A 17240-nucleotide genomic window follows, 5' to 3' on the forward strand; every position below is an offset into this window, starting at 1 on the left:
TTTGCAACTAATGGTCTTGAAGCCCCAGACTGACATGAAGCTTGGATAGCAAAGGAAGGCTTTTTATTCATTCACAAGGAATTCACAGTCCAAGGATTACTCATGATTTGTAGTGCATCCCATAGAAATGAGAGCTTCAGTTGGAGTGCTGTATTCCTTTACTCACTGCTATCACTAAACCAGTGCCATATTTTTGCCCATGCTGATAAAGGGAGTTAAAGCAAAACCTGAATGTGCTTTTAGTCCCTAGCCGCCCCTGTAGCACCCTGGAAAACTGGGCAAGCAGCCTGGAGAGGCAGCCTGCTGCCAGAGCTCAGTCATCTTGCAAAGGCTTTCTCCAAACCCTCCCAGTCTGCTTATCTCAACTGCATCTTTCCTGTGCCAGGACCACTCTCACCCACCCAGACAGCTAGGGACAGTCCCAGGAGAAGCATTTCAGATTAATTAACAGTGCTAGGAAACCAAAATAATGCATAAAACTTTCTGTGAACTTTAAATGCAAAAATATGTTAGAAAGAGCTACAGATCTTTCACCTGCAATACTGCATCCAGCCCTGGGGTCCTCAACACATCAAGAACATGGGTCTGTTGGTACCAGTCAGAGGAGGGACACAAAGATGATCAAATGTCTCTAGGATAGGAGCTCCTCTCCGATGAAGACAGGCTGAGAGAGTTGGAGCTGCTCATCCTCGAGCGGAGAAGGCTTCAGTGAGACCTCAGAGTAGACTGTCAGTCCTAAATGGATCCTGCAAGAGAGCTGGAGAGGGACTTTCTGCAAATGCATGTAGGGATAGGACAGGGGAGAATGGCTTAAATCTGAAAGAGGGGAGGTTTAGATTAGATATGGAGAATAAATTCTTATTTAGAGGACGGTGAGACACTGGAATAATTTACCCAGAGAAGTTTTGGATGACCCATCCCGGCAATGTTCATGGCCCGGCTCGATGGGGCTCTGAGCAACCTCCTCTAGTGGAAGGTGTCCCTGCCCATGGCAGAGGGGAACTAGATGATCTGCAAGGTCCCTTTCAATGCAAGCCATTCCATGATTCCTTGATTCCATGTGTGTATGATTCTATGATTTTCTGAGCAAGGCATGTAAGCTCCTGTGCTTTGAGCTAGATGGATGTTGCTATTACTGATAATACTGCTTGGAGCCTTCCACAACTTTTTTTTTTTTTAATATAACTAAAAGCAAGTGAAAAACCAGTAATTCTGAGCTCCTTAAGGGAAAAGAAATCATCAAACCCCTTCTGCTGCCATTGGAGTGTTTACAAGAAAGTGGTTTAAGTGAAGAGTGGTATCCAAGCATGCTGCTCCTACAGATGAAGCCTCCAGCCACTACTAACAACAGGGATTGTGTTGCAAGCAAGTGCACACACATTTAGCAAAAGCAAAATATTACCCTTGAGTAATACTGTACTTAGAAAATAAATGTGTCACAGACATCACTAATTTTAAAGCAGGAAGGAATTCCACGTATTTCTCAAAATTGCAACAGAGGATCTGTGTTCATGGATACACATAGACACAGATACACACACAAGTTATGAAATGCACTTAATTCTGCCCTTACTCATTACTAGACCAAATAATACTGATATATTCAATCCACATTCAGAAAATTCTCATCCATTATCTTAACTTTTTAAAATTCACTTATTCAACTTAAAATGAAATGCAATATTTCCTCCTCCTCATTTGGCAGACATTTTGAGAGCAAACAGCCATATATAATAGGGTTATTTAATTTCTTTTGTGAGAAAATTATAGTTTTACAGCAGTCAATGCTAAAAATGGCAATAAGTCAAAATATTAAGATGTAATGTGTGATCAGCACTCAGTGTATTAAGATTCTCTGTAGAGTTTATGTGTTTTACTTTAGTCTGCTTCCCAGTAATGTTAACCACTAGCATTCTGCTATTGAATCTGGGACACTGACTCTGCCAGAAAAACTTCTGGCTTATACTGCTGTATAATGAAATAATATTTTCTATTTTTTTCAGCAGTTGCTATGCATGACTATATAGCCCTTTCTGATAAAGCCATTCTTCAGCCGAGAGATTTTTCCCTTCTCTGCTTCAAATAATTTTTCTGATACTACTTCTGCTGATTCCTTTAAAATTTATGTTCATTGATGACAAAAATACCTGCGAGGACCTTTCCAGGAAGTTGGTCAAGAGAAAACCCAAAAATCTGCTGTGGTAGAGAGGGCAGCAGCTGGAGATGTGCAGCAGCTGTGTTCCGCATGGGCTCTGCAGGGGCACTGGAAGAGTGAGCTGCTATTGCTGTTTTTGCAGTGGAATTTTGTGAAGTCTCCTTTTTAAATGATTTTCCTGGTCACTGATGCTAAGGAAAGAAAGTTAAAACTTTCTTTAATTTACTCATAGTATCTCTCTACCAGAAGAAAGATTCTGAAGCAATGGACTAAACAGAGAGCCTCCCATCTGGAAAGTAATATCTTACTGGAACAAACAGTTGCAACAGCTTATTTATTCTACTTTCATAAGGCAAACCCATTAATTAAAATCCCAACGAGTTTAGGGAACATTTTGCTGTGAAGTAGGAAGAAAGTAAATGCCGCAGCAGAATCTGTGGGCAATATTGTCAAACAAGTACTTTGAAGCAAAAAGCTCACATGACTCACCTCCTGCTGAAAACTGGTCCTTCCCTTCTGGGACACCACCACCGATGTTGTTGCAGCTGCTTCTGTGTGGCATTTTTGGGACCATTGCTTTACTCCTGACAGAATAGTTCTGCTGCATTTGGGGTCAGGCTGGAGTGCCTGCAATTTAAAATATGAGAGCAACAGAGAGGAGCCTTGCAAACTGTGTCACCCAGCCTGGGGCACCAGGAGGAATCCAGCCAGAGAACTTGCAAAGATCTCATTCATGTGTCTGGGCTGGTAGGGCAAGTGTAGGAAGACTTCTCTCCAGGAGGAGGCTCCTAGCTCTTTTTGTCCTAACACAGGTTTTACCTACCTAATTTTCTATCAATCTTACCAGGCTCAACAGATTTTTTACCAGCATCTCATGAAGAGATGCTTAAACTAACATATTTACTGCAGATGGGGAGGAAAAAGTGGAAATGTTTGGATCTGTGTTGGAAAGCTGGGAATCAGCAAACTCTCTTAAACAACAGAAGGGAAGAAGGAAGTTCACCTTTTTGAGACTTGAAATGTTAGTGTAAATTGAAAATTAATGGAAATATTGACAATTTTTGGCAACAAAATAAATTGATTTTTTAGATCCTTTTTCACTTTTTTCTTGGGGACACTAGCGGAAAGAAGGATTTCCAGAAATTAAAAAGAATAATTTAAAAGAATAATTAAAAACAAGTAAGAATCATAGAATTACAGAATGTTTTGGGTTGGGAAGGGCATTAAAGATAACTGGGTTCCAAACCAGCTGCCATGGGCAGGGATGCCATTTACTAGTTCAGATAGCTCAGGGTCCCATCCAAACTGGCCTTGGACACTTCCAGGGATGGGGCATCCACAGCGTCTCTGGTCAACCTGTTTCTGTCTCACCACCCTCTGAGTAAAGAAATTCTTCCTTATATCTAACCTAAACCTGCCTTATTTCAGTTTAAAACCAGTGTCCCTTGCCCTGTCACCTTCTGCCCATATAAAAAGTCTTTTTCCCTCCTTCCTATAAGCCCCCTCCAGGTACTAGAAGGCCACGTGAGGTGTCCCTGAATCCTTCTCCTTTTCTGGCTGAACAACCCCAGCTCCTTTGGTCTGTCCTCAGAGGGGAGGTGCTCCAGCCCTTGGATCATCTTTGTGTCCCTCCTCTGTCTTCCAAAGTAATTAATGCATATTGTCTTTCCACCTCTAAAGTCACTGGCCTTCAGGAGAACAAATGATCAGCCCTTTCAGTTGGGTTTGGAATCAGATAATGTACCACACAGCATGAGAAAAAGCTGCATTTATTAGATGTCCTGTCTCATACATGACTGCGCTGATTTGATACATTCTACAGGACAGTAGATCCAATTAAAAATTTCTGTCCTGTGAGAGAAATTTCCACTGCAGGAATACAGACAGGACAATCTGAAGACAGGCAAGATTTCTTCATTCTCACACCACATTTCTGTGCAGGTGATCTGGCTGATGACACTGAATGCTCACTCTGCAAATCTGGAGCAGGAGACCCACAGCTGCCCTTCCTTCTGTTTGGGGCACAGCTACTGCTCAGCCCAGAACAAGTGACAAAGGGTCATTTCAGATCACTTACTGAGAGTACCAAACCAAGGCAGAAATGATGGCCAAATAAAGGATTTAGGAACAGTCTGAACATAGTCCAAATATCCAGGTAAGAACATTTAACAAACAGAACATCTGGCAAATGGTTGTTACTTGGAACTCTAAAGTAATCTTTCATCTCACAGGGGAAAAAAAAAGTCAAAAATCCCAAAAATCCCAAAAAACAAACAAACAAAACAAAAAGAAAAACCAAAAGAGAGAAAAAAATTTCAATTCTTAGCAGGCATGAGCAGCAGCATACAAACCAAGAAGTCATTACTCCATCAAATTGTCAACTGCCATAAACTTATTTGGTCCCTGAAGCAACTCTATTGCCATCAACATAAGCCAACTAAGGACCTAAACTTCATTCCATGGCTTCTTTGAACAATTTAGAGTAGTAGAAGTCCCAAATATTTTACAGGATTGCATCTAAAGTGGACTTCTGAAAAATAAACTGAGATCAGACTAACAAATCTGTTGTTCAAGAAGGAGAAGTGCAAAGAGGAAGGTTTCCAACAAGGGTACAAGAATTTCAAACCACACCTCGGGGTTTTGCAAGGGCATGTTAATTGTCACCATGAGGCTGGATTCCTCACCTTCAGGGCTTGCTTGCTGGCCACTTCAGACTACAGTAAATTTTGGCCAAGGTCCCGAGTTTGCCTCCTCTTACAGCTGTGATTCAGATGGAAAATAGACAAAACCTGCTAGATTTATCTAGTCTTTGTTCATTAAGATACTGTACAACAGTACTAATGTTTTTAAAGATATGCCTTCTGTGAAGTGTTGCCAAAACAAACCTATACAGCACACAAAGGCAGGTAAATAACTCCACATTTTATCTTGCTGATAATCAAATTAGGAAGGATGTTTAAACAGTAAATGTACCTAGAACAAATTTAAATGGCAGTGGCAGTAACACAGGAAACTTTTGTTAGATTTACGGTCTTTTATTTGACCCCTTATTTTCCTCAGCCAGAGGAATACTGACTCAGGTTATCTGCTGGTTAAGATAAGATAAACCAAATAAATTATCAGATGAATGACACATAATTAACCTGGGAACAAAACAAGGATTATATATTTGGGGATTTTGCTTGGCTTTAATGCCGTTTCCAAATGATGATTACTTACACAAATGTATGGAACTCAGGTGACATTGGCTGAAGGACTGGAAGGTGTTGCACTCCTTCTGGATAACATGCAAAATCCCCTGCAGGGAACGGGAAAACTGCAATTTACACATTTATGCATTTATAGGAGCCACTTCTTATTCATTATAAAGATAAGATTTTTCCTGGTTGCATATCGCATTGAACAAAAGTTGACAATTTTATATAGTGTCAAATATGAATAATAAGAAGCAACTATACCAAAAAATGGCAGAAGGAAATTAATATAAATTTAGGAAACAGGTGCATAATACCTATATGAGCACTAAAATCCCAGGCAGATGTTTGGTGGCTTTATTTCATGTTCTGTCTCTTACGTGGGGAAGGAGTTGCTGCCACGAGCCGCACAGCCTCATGGAGCCTGCTGCCCATTTCCTTGTAGATGAGAATTCCCCTGCTACTTTTCAGTTTTGGTTTTAAGCTGAAGTTCCAGTCTTCTCTGCAGTCTGTGTATAGCTCAAGGTCAGGCCACACTGCTAAACTAACAAGAAATGTGTAATGGCTATACTTTACTGCAGATGAAATGCTGTCCCCTAAACCCCTCGTGTATGGAAAAGCTTCCAGGCCAATGAGACAAACAAACAAACAAACAAAAACTCAAGTAAAATAAGCCCAGTAAACAGAAACCTGAGGAAGGAGGCATATGGAGCAGTCAGCTGCAAAACAGAGGGAGGTAGAATGGTAAAACCACAGTTGCTGCTGTCCTCGCAGGGAACACCAGAACAGCTGGGCCCTCTCAGCAGCCACATCAAAAAGAAGGGGTGAAAAAATATATATTTATATAATGATAAATAGGGGTGAGAAACCAAGAAAAAGTGTAGCTTGAGACTGCAAATAGGATTACCTATGGAGAGAGCTCAGAAGTGTAAAAAGGCACGGAGCATTGCAGTTGGGCTTTTTTGTGTAAGTGTTGGCATCTGAATAAAGCTACAAACTTCACGGTTGCTCTGTAATTCTCCTGTTCTGCTTATCACCTTCATTCTGCAGTGTTTGCTCATGTCAGTGATCCTCTGAGGGTGCAGGACATGAAAGCTTCACTCATCTCTGCTCTGCTGTTAAACTTCAAACAGTTGGCTCTGAGGATAATTTAAAATCACTTTCTGCAGTAAAGCACTGCTATTACCTCAAGCAAAGGGAATGAACATCCAGGAAAAAGAAAGAAAATAAAAAGGAAACCTCTTCATCATTTGGTTTAGAATCATCAGGGTAATTTTCTCTTGCATGGATTTTTTTTTTTCTCAAAAATATTTTAGGGATGTTGATGTTTTTACTAAGCTTTTCATTTGGAATGACTCACAGCTGTGGTTTCCTATAACAGAAGGGATTCCTATTTGGCCTCCCTACAAGCCACCTCCTTTCTATTTACATATAAATCAGATGCAGGAAGAGATTAGCAGCGTCATTCCAGTAAGTGGGAACAATCCAGGTCCTCTGACATTCACATTTTGCAGGTTTGTAAGGAATTATGATCTGTATAAAAGTCTTGGAGAGGGGGGAAAATAGTCTGTTTACCTTTTCCAAAAAAGAAAAAAAAAATTAAAAAAAAAGAACTGTTGCCTGAGCCAGGGGTTATGACAGAAAAACCTAGTGGAAATCCCAGAAATAAAAGCAACCTGTTTTGACTTGAAATGCAACTGTGCTAGAGATAATGGGTGTTTCTGATTTTTCTTCTTTGGATATAAGAAAAAAAAATGAAGTCAATCTGCCAGGCTTTAACAGGAATGAGCAGACCTATTAAAGGACTGATTTAAACCTAATAAAAGCCACTGAACTTCATGGACCGGGGTCATGCTGTTAACAATCTGGACTAGAAGGTAAACAGAACGTTAATTCAGCATGGAGTAGGTGGGAGTGCTGCGAGAATGGGAAAATAACCTAGAAGGACCAAGAGAGAAAAAGGAATGGGGAATAAGACTGATTTTGGAGTAACATGAGCTATTATGCATGGATTCAAATATTACAGATGTTTGAAAAGCAGCCATGGTGAGCTCCCTCAGACTGGCTGGCATGGATTCGGCTCAAGGGCAGAAAAATGGTTTGATTCTTTCCAAGTCTGGGCCTGGCAGGGGCAGCTGGCCCCGAGGCAGGAGGGCAGGCAGGAGTCAGTGGGAGTAGGTCATGGGCATGGATGGATGGATGGACGGACGATGGATGGACGGACGATGGATGGACGGACGATGGATGGACGGATGATGGATGGATGGATGGATGGATGGATGGATGGACAGATGGACGGATGATGGATGGATGGGGTCCTGCCAGGATGGCAGGGCTGCACAGCCAGACCCTGCCCCAGGGATGGAGCCCTGAGCCCGCCAGGCTGCCGGGAGAAGGGAAAACCCTCCTGAGCCTGCTGCCTTCCTGCTCATCTCAGCCTGCATTGAGGCTGCCAGAAGTGAGCTTCCACACAAGATAAATGCACAGTTCTTCACCTGTATGGCTATAGGATCTCTCTACATAAATCAGATGTATGCATAAACACACAAAGTATTACATAAATGCCTTATTAAATATATACACCATTACATACACCATGATCACTTTTTTCTCCCCATTTCAACTCCCCAGGGACTGAGTGTGTTCACTGGCGTTGTTGCTCACGCTGAGCCAGGAGTTACACCCGTGCAAAGCTGCTATAAATGTGCATCAGAACAAAGCTATTATAAACTGTTCCCACCAAAACATCAAACATTTGTATTTGACTGCATGGTTTTGCTGCAAGTTTTGCTCAGAAAACTGGGGAAGCAAAAAGCCTTCCAAAACAATTTCATTTGAATATCCTCCAAGTTATACACTCCAGCACTATAAACAAGGTCCGCTTATGAATGTGTATTTAAGTGTCTTTCCAGGAGGACAACATTTAATACAGGTGAATTTGCAATTCAAACTTTACTTTACAGATTTTTGTCAGTATAAACATTTACAAGGCAGATATTAAGATCATTTGATCTGTTTAGGAGCTGAACCTGAAAGAATGTTATTTTTAATCTGCAAACTTAGTTACAGGCTCTTAACCACAAAGGCACTTGCCCCAGAATTTTCCAAATACCCTGATGCAACCAAAATTTCCCAGAGACTTTGCCTATATAATGGCTGCTTTTTCTTGGATCATTTTCTTAGAAGGTGGGAGGAGAGATGAAGGGACACAAAATCTAACTGGTGCTTATAGATGTCAGTCAGTTCTTCCACACAGTGCTTTAGACTTCTTGTGCAGCTCCCAAATGCCACCTCTGGGCTTGCATTTCCCTTCTTTGGAATTCGGGTGCTACTACTCCCCACTTTCCAGGTAAGCTGCCCTGGTGAAGAGAATTTTTTCCCATGCAGCAATAGTACTTCACATGCAGGGCTTCAGGAGCAGAGCAGAGCCAATAGAGACACTCCAAAGGCAGGGGAAAGGGGCAGGTAGTAAGCACAGAGGGGGGAAAAAAGGCAAAAGAATCACAGGACAGGTGAGTAAAAAAGCTGCTGAGCTGCTGCTGGTAAAAAGAGGGGTGACAATTTCAAAAATCCCACGTAATTTTTTTTAAAATATTCTTTCTTTAAAAAATTAAGTTGAACAGCATTTTTATGAAATGCATAATCATTCAATCTTCAATAGATTACAAAAAATCTTACAGCTGCAGTTAAAGGGTATTTATATGCAAATCATTAATTTGCAGAAGGCAGATGTCAAAAGAAGAGGAAACTGAAGGCTCATTATGTACTTCTCTGTTCTGCCTGCTGTTTTCAGGGCATTTAAAAAAATTTACCAGGTTATTACTAATTAAAATGTTAATAATCAGTGGCAATCAATTGCAAAAATAAATAGAAGACTAAATAAACTAAAGACAAAAATACACCAAGTTATCAAAGGGTGTATGTTACCCTACTGGTAAAAACCCAGATAAGGCTTTTGTTTCATTTTCTGCCACAAGTTGAGGAAGTAGAAAAATGCATAAAGTTCAGCTATGGACAAGGAACTTTTTTGTAAATAATATCTACAACATTTAACTAATGAATAACAGAAAACTAAGTACATCTTTTTATGTGAACCGTGGACATCCAATCTGCATATGTTTTGCTTTTATAATATGAAAAGGAAACGGTAACAAATATCCAAGCTAATACCTTTCCTGTAGAAAAACTGTGCCTCTTCAGGAACTATGCAATAGGATGCAATATATCATCATCCATCATCTCAGGTATTCAATACAACTTCACCCATATCACAAGGTCATTTCTTCCAATGGTCATTTAAAAAGAGGCAACTTTGTATTAAAAAAGACTGATGCTGGTTTGAGAAAAAGGTGTCTTATCGTAAGAGTCCCAGGTCGTGGTGTCTTGGGGACACTCAGATTCCTGCATTTGTCACTGCTGTCCCACATGAATGCAAGGGCTTCACAGAGAATCTTCAGAGAGTTATATTTACAGTTTCTTCTTCCTCTGCACCAAGGTCAATAAGATTTAAAGGTGCTCAGGAACTCACAAAAGCAGGATCCTTATTTATAATCTCATCGGTGCCAGAGCAAGTGTCAGCTGGTCTTTGATCCTGTAAACAGAAAGATCTCCCCATGCACTCATTAATAAGGGCTGGGAACTGCCATTTTTCCTGGCCCTGTGCCTTTCTGACTCAGAAAGAGCCCCAGGCTCAGCACCTACCACTGTGGTCCCTGGAGACATAAGCTCACAGATAACAGATATTTCAGACTGACATTACAAAAACAACTCTGAATTTCAGAGTTAAGTTTTTATTATTTAGTATGCATCATTTTAAAGTTACAGACTTTTCCTCCAACACATCTTGAGGTTCCATCCAATTGTAAGAGGTACCCTGGTTTTTCAAGATAAACAGTTGACTGTGGGTGGTGCAATGGATGCAGGACCAGATGGTCTGATTTCTTTGCCTGCATGGGGCCAGAGGGAAGTAAAGACTGTGCTTGTAGAGACAAGCCCTAAAATTTAAAGCTCCCAGTCCCCAGAGGAGAAAAGTAGGATGCAATTCTCATTTGGGTGGGACAGCACATTTTGAAAGTGATTGCATCAGGAACAGGAGAGCATTTGTGTGCAGAAAAATGTGTCCTACCCTCCTCAAGAACAAAAGGAGGAAATACCATCACTCCTTCCTTTGGAGGTATTTTGTCAGCATCAGATGGAATATTGTACAAGTGCATTAATATACTCACAGGCACACATGCATAAACACATAGAGGCATTGAAGATGGAAGTTGCTCCATATTCTGGACTAATCACAATATCACTTCAGCTCCAGCTCCAATGAGGAGGATGTAACAAAGGGGAGAAGGACAAGAATGAAGAAAATAATAGGGATCCAAACAAATAAATTTTCTCCAAAAGTGACATCCTTTTGATACTTTATTTCTCTCTTCTTCAGCATGGGTTTCCTTCATCTCATTAACTTAGGAGAAATACGGACTTTTCAGACCCTCTGTTCTGCAATAAGCATTAAAGTGTTTTCTTTTTCACTTGCCTTAGCACTGCCCTTTACTGGCAGTCCAGAGGCTTAATACATTTTTTATATCTAAAAAATGTTTAATACCTTTTGACATCCTTGCCAAAAAAAATTTCAACTGATTAGTCATCTCGTGTTTTTGTATCATGGCCATTATTCCAAGCTTTTGCTAATTTGCTAAATGGGCCAAAATGGACATACATTTTCATCCCCCTGAAAACAGTGATGTATTCAGAAGAGTGCACACTGCAGATGTCACACTGAATCATTCATATCAGCCCAAAACACAGGTGGTGGTGTTGCCCAGAAAACACATTACTCATTTAGAGGTAGCTTAGAATGCCCACTTCCCAAGCTGTTTCAATACTCACAGCTAATCAGAGGTTTCCCAAGCTGTTTACATGTTCACTCCTAAGAGGGAAGCCAAGTTTCCCTACAGCTCACACGCTACAAGTCACATGGGCTCCTCTTGCCTGCCTGTTCTTTGGGTCCATGCTTGCTGCATCTGGACTATCAGCAGTCCTTCTGCAATAGGAAGGATGGAGTGTGACCCCATACCTGTCTAGGGAAAAGCCTGGGAAATGGGAGAGGGCTGTGCCTTCCTCAGGATGTGGAGGAAACTGAATCAGATCTTCCACTTCCCAGGGAAGTGCTTTCCCCCAGGTTTCCAGAACAGCATGGCACTGCCTTTCTCTCTTCCCTCGCAGATCTGGGTGTGCAAACCACTTCCAGCAAACCAAGCCCTTGCAGATAAAACCCCTGAACTGATTCATTTAACCACAAACTGAGGCCCTATCATCTGTTGTAATGCCACTAAAACTATCCAAATAACTTTGGGGTCTAAGATAACACAACCCAGGCTTTTACAATAATTTTCTAGGGAAGTCTAGTTCCTTAAAGTGGGCTTATAAAGAAACATTGTTGCCAGAATTGTGAGTCTGCCATTAATTTCTTTGACTTCATCCATGTGCTGTGCAAAAGCATGAGCCTGAGCCCAGACCCAGAAATGGCGTTAAGTAACACTTGGGGAATGCTAGAGGGGAAGGTTGGAAACAATCAGCAAAATGCATCCACATCTTACCATATGAAGATATGAATCTTACCATATGAAATTATTTTTCATGGATCACAGCTAGGGTGAGAGCCTTGGTTTGCTCCAGCCTTGCTGTGGGAGCCAGTGAAGAGGCAATGTCCCCATTAATGCTAATTACTGGTTCACTTTCACAGAAAGGTAAAGGTAGCCACAAAGACAACTATCTTGTGATAATTTTCTAGAATTTCTGTAATTATTTACTTGCCAGATTAAATGCTAATACAGATTTCTGTGCTGATATCCCTTTCTAATTTCTAAAGGCACATTATAACAGTTTCTCTAACAAAATATTTGTATCAAGAAGCCACAGTTACACCAGTTTCTAGGTAGGGCAATGCAATTGCACTGATACCAAATCTGAGGTTAAAAAGTTAAGACTACAGAGCTTTAGTTACTGACACTAACATTCCTTTCTTACATCCTTCCAAATTTTAACCTGAGATTAAAAGCCAAGGTTGAATGGAGGTCCAGAATGTCCTGGCTCTCTTTAATCCAGGTCTTCCTAACCTTCTGAATTAGCAAATATTTTCACGTGGGATCTTCATTCTCCTTTCTGTAAAAAAAAATTAACTCCCTAAACCTAAATATTTTCTTCTCTGTGTTATATTAAAATATGAAAGGCAAATTTTTTTCTTGATGGCAAAGTTGTTTGGTTGGTTTGGCTTTGGTTCAGATTTTTTTTAAATTGCAGCTCAATAGAGCTGCTGAAGAGGTAGTTAATAGTATAAAGTAAATGGGACAAAAAGAAGGATAAAAATCTGAAAGCCAGTCTAGCTTCCACTAGCAGTTTCAACTGAAAAAAAAATTTCTCAGATATTTTTCAATTTCATTACATCACATTTTATCTTGGAAATCATTCCTCAGATAATTTCAGTCCATTCCTAATCAGAACAAAATAGTTAATGAGTAATTTCTCAATTGTTCTTTAAAAATATTTGGAAATCTAACAGATAATAAATTTAGAATTCCATTAAAATAGTTTCTTCTTTTTTTGACTGTTTAATAAATACTGTACTAGGGATTGTTCTCATGTTTTAATGATTCAGTGCTTGCAGAACATTGTATTTCATAACAAGGAGAAATTTGAGTGCAGAGAAGACTGCCTCATGGTGCTTTATGCTCTTCTGCATGGTAATAAACATGTCTTAATGTCTTAGATATGGAGACCTTTCCAAGATAATGAGCTAAAGCAAAGAACGTTGCCTGTGTGTCCTTGAAGTCATGAGTTTTTGAATTAATGTAGAGGACTGGAAAAAGAATGAAAATATTTAAATGTAATTCTGTGAAGACCATATATTTAGAGGTCACTTAATTTCCATCAAGATTTTTCTTTCTTATATCCTTGCCATGTACAGTCCTGTTTAGGCCAACCACCACTAGAAGTCTAGTTAATAGGTGTAAACTATGTACTCTATGTTGAATTTTTAATGTCTAAACTAGAATGCACTGTTCCCAAAGCACAGTAAAAATGTCTACATCTTAAGGGCGTTTTAATATTTGCATTTGGAAGGTATTGCCCTCTTCACAGCTGTTACTCAGCCAAAAAACAATGCACAAGCACAGCCAGCAGCTTGGAGTGGAAAGGAGCTATTTATTTCCTTGCTACAATCCAAAGTGTTTTCAGGATTGCAGAATAGTTTCCTGTTTTTAGACTGTTCTTAAAAGTGGACCATGGGGGAAGCAGCTTATTCCAAAGGTTGTACCAACTTCAGAGTGCTCTTGTTGATTTCCCTAAATTAGGCCTGGTTTACGTCACCGTGGCTCAGATTCTTTTATACTTCATGAAACAACACAAAGTAACTGATGCATATTGAAGTGTGGATGCAGCCATACTGCTGATGTGCAACACTGGGAACAACTTCAGGTTTGTGAAGTCTTTGGAGTGATCAGCGCCACTGCAGGTGACACTTGAGACAGAAGTAGGTGTCCAAACATGTGTCTTCACCTTTTATGTTGCTCTCTGTCATGCCAAGAAAGCATTTTTTAACACTTGGCAGGTGCCTTATCACAGCACAACTTTCAGCAGATTATTGGTAAGCTCTTGGAAGCCAAGGAATTTATGATACGCTCTTCATTGATGGCCGTTTCATTTACTGATAGTCTTTTATGTGCTTGTATTAAGCAGCTTTCTCAAAATACATCTCAGTAAATTGAAGGATTTCTGAAAACTTACAATGCACAAGTCCCTTTAAAATGAACTCAAGACAAACATGAATTTGTTGCCTTATTGCAGTGTTTTAAGCATTTTTTTTTTCATCAGGCAAGTATGTAGCTTGAAAGAATCCTAAATCATTAAGTGATATTTATCCTCATAGTAAATATTCTGATCTCTTCAAACGTAAGAGGGAGTTATTATGTCCCTTTCCACATTATTTACATAAGCATTGTGTCACTCTGTATTATAGAAGTGCCCTGGGCTGGGGTTTCTGCTGGCAAAGAAAAATAAAATTTTGTTTCTGTACTAAAACAGCCCACAGATTAACAGGACTACAGACTTCAGATTCTTTTTCAGGTACTATGCAATTTAGGGCTGAGTTTAGCTCCAAATGGGAGATGGAAAGCCTATTCTCAATGTTTTACCAGCTAGTTGCTTTATTTGTAGTATCCTTAGCTGCTGTCATGCCTACAGGATGACATTCTTGCCGGCTCAGCACTACAGCTGGACTATAGCCCATCTTTCTTTGTGCAACTTGTACCTGAGCAAGATTTTGAGTTCTTATGACTTCAGTACTGCCCAAAATTCACATAACTTCAATTGTAGCATGTCTAATCATTAAAATTACCCTGCAGTAAACAAAATCTAAGTATTGTCCAGTAGATTAAACTACACAAATTATCTTGAATAATAAATTTCACTAGACCCAGGGGAATCTCTGCTCTTTAAGATTTACTGGTGAATTAGTTTGATTCCTGTGTTTGAGACACACTCTCATGTGTCTCAGAAATGTTTTTATTCAGTAGGTCAACATTTATTTGGAATGTATTTTAAGACCAAACAGGGACTGATACGAGGATGAAGTATTTTTGAAAATACAATCCAATGAAAGGTGTCCTTGAAAGATCTTGGCTTGCCTCTTCTACTCTTCAGGATATGTGAATTCATTCATAATTCAAGTTTTACCTTTCTTGAAGGATTTTTTAGCATTTTAGAAATTAGAAAAAATTACCAGATTGTGAAAAACTGCAGCGCAAATGTCAGTTCAACTATATTTCATACTGTGTTGTTTCATTCTGTAAATACTCAGTATCTCATGGACATCTGGAGACAGTGCTGTCCCTGCAAATTCCCCTGTCCTGCTTTCCCTACTAACTCATCCAAGCTTAGCAGGATTTTTTTCCCCTGAGGAATGAGGGCTGTCTTCCTATTGACAGATCCAGAATCAGAGTACAGAACAGCACCGTAAAAAGGATGATCAAAACATGACATTCACAATTTCTCATGTTAACTACTTTTTTGAGAAAAAATCATAAATGTTGCATGCATAAACATATATATATATATATATATATTGATAGGAAAAGAGTTTACTGTAGCAATGTCTGTATCTAAGAAAAGTGCACAGCACTGAAGAGTTCAGTGTATCGGACAAGAAAAACTTCCCAAATTCATCATTAAAATGAATTAATGAGGAGATTACTGATTGAACAGCTGCTCTGCTTTAGCTGCTATCAGACTGGAAAAAATTCTACAGTTACCTACATAAATTTGAATTATATTCTTGTCTGCTTTCAAGCACATATTTTTCTAATCACATGTCTAATCAGTAATGCCACACAAGATTTTAGGACAAATATTGTGGAAAATATATTTCCATACATTTACTAATAATCATCATTAATACTCAACACAGATTTCAATTTTTTAATAATACTATTTATTATTATTACTGCTGTTGCTGTTATCAGTGTAATTATGTTCTGAAAATACCATCCTAATGGTTTCTCATCCCACTTGCAGTAAAAATGGGTTTCTACTTCTAGATTGATTCTTAGAATGAGAAAACAATTATGTTACTAAGAAAAAAGTTATTTAAAAAAAGGGTTCATGAATAATGCTACTACCATAAAACATTTTAATAAGAAAATAATCTTTTCTTCTTATTTTATCAGTCTGTAGTTTTATAATAATAGTCTACACATCACATATTCTGAGGAAATGATAGAACTTCCTGTTCTTTCACATCTGGAACATTAGTAAGCTCAATCTCCAAAATAATAGAGTCTAAATAATTTACCACCCTGTTTATTTCAAAGACCTCCTTTCAGAATTAAAGGAAATCTATTTGCATGTTTCTAAAGGCATTGTTCCTTCAGTCTGTGATGTTCATCAGTCAGGTTTGCTGCTTTTGTTTTTGTAATCTAAATAAATATAGTTCAATGGTTTGGAACTCCATGGTTATCCCAGTGGATTCCTTTATATCTATTGTGTAAGGCAAAACTAGGGGAAGCAAATGATGACTAATTTTATGAACACAGAAACAAGTGGAACCTCTACATTCTGCTCCAATCTGCCACTTCTTAACACTTTTGTAAAGCCTAATAATTCAATAACTCCTGAATCCCTCACAGATGAGTCTGTATCTTCTATTTTCACTAATTTCTAAAATTTTCTTTAATGAATTAATTTATTAGGTACTGCTAGAAATTTGAGAAAACAGCGCTCATTTACTTGTGGTCGGTATTTGCATGTAGGTAACCACCAAAAAATAACTTGAGTGTAAATTGATGCCTAGTTTGCAATTACTTGTTCACAAAATCATGGCCTAAATGAGAAACAAATGTGGAGGTAAGGGAGAAACAACCACCAAGAAACACAGGTTGAAAAGTGAAAGCCGATGGAAATGCAACACACACTGATCGGTGTTCTAATTTCAAATGGGTTACATCTTTTTTCTGATATACTCTAAATTTTAAAAATATTTGTAAAATTGGAAGAGTTATGCAAAGCGACTACAGCTTAACTGAAGTAACCTGTACCAATTTCTGCGTAGTCTTTACTTGCTAATGATTTTCACAGTAAAGCAAACATTTAAGAAGGCCAGTATGTTGAGCAGGGCTTTACATAAATGAGGTTTACCATTTGGTAGAAAATCATATAAAATTTTTTTAGAAGTGTAAACACAGAACCTTAAAATTTCCAGCTATGAAATTTCCCGTGAATCAGGATGTTCCTGCATATCCAAATAAAATACTATTAAAATTTCTTTATACTTGCTTTAAGCAAAATATAGGGAAAAAAGATCATTTGGTTGATGCAACCTGGATTGTGACCCTGCCCCCTAGCTG

The 17240-nt window shown here is 39.0% G+C and overlaps 1 long non-coding RNA gene across 1 annotated transcript; it reads right to left on the reverse strand.

Moving 5' to 3' along the window:
• Window positions 1–2655: 2655 nt before the first annotated feature.
• LOC141728932 (uncharacterized) lies at window positions 2656–10080 on the reverse strand. Its single transcript, XR_012580187.1, has 3 exons — window positions 9520–10080; window positions 5375–5453; window positions 2656–2782 (listed from the first exon to the last, which is right to left on the reverse strand). It is a non-coding gene; the product is annotated as an uncharacterized LOC141728932 (long non-coding RNA).
• Window positions 10081–17240: the final 7160 nt, after the last annotated feature.

Source organism: Zonotrichia albicollis, chromosome 4 (genome assembly GCF_047830755.1).
Source record: "Zonotrichia albicollis isolate bZonAlb1 chromosome 4, bZonAlb1.hap1, whole genome shotgun sequence".
In the NCBI taxonomy this organism is placed as follows: domain Eukaryota; kingdom Metazoa; phylum Chordata; class Aves; order Passeriformes; family Passerellidae; genus Zonotrichia; species Zonotrichia albicollis.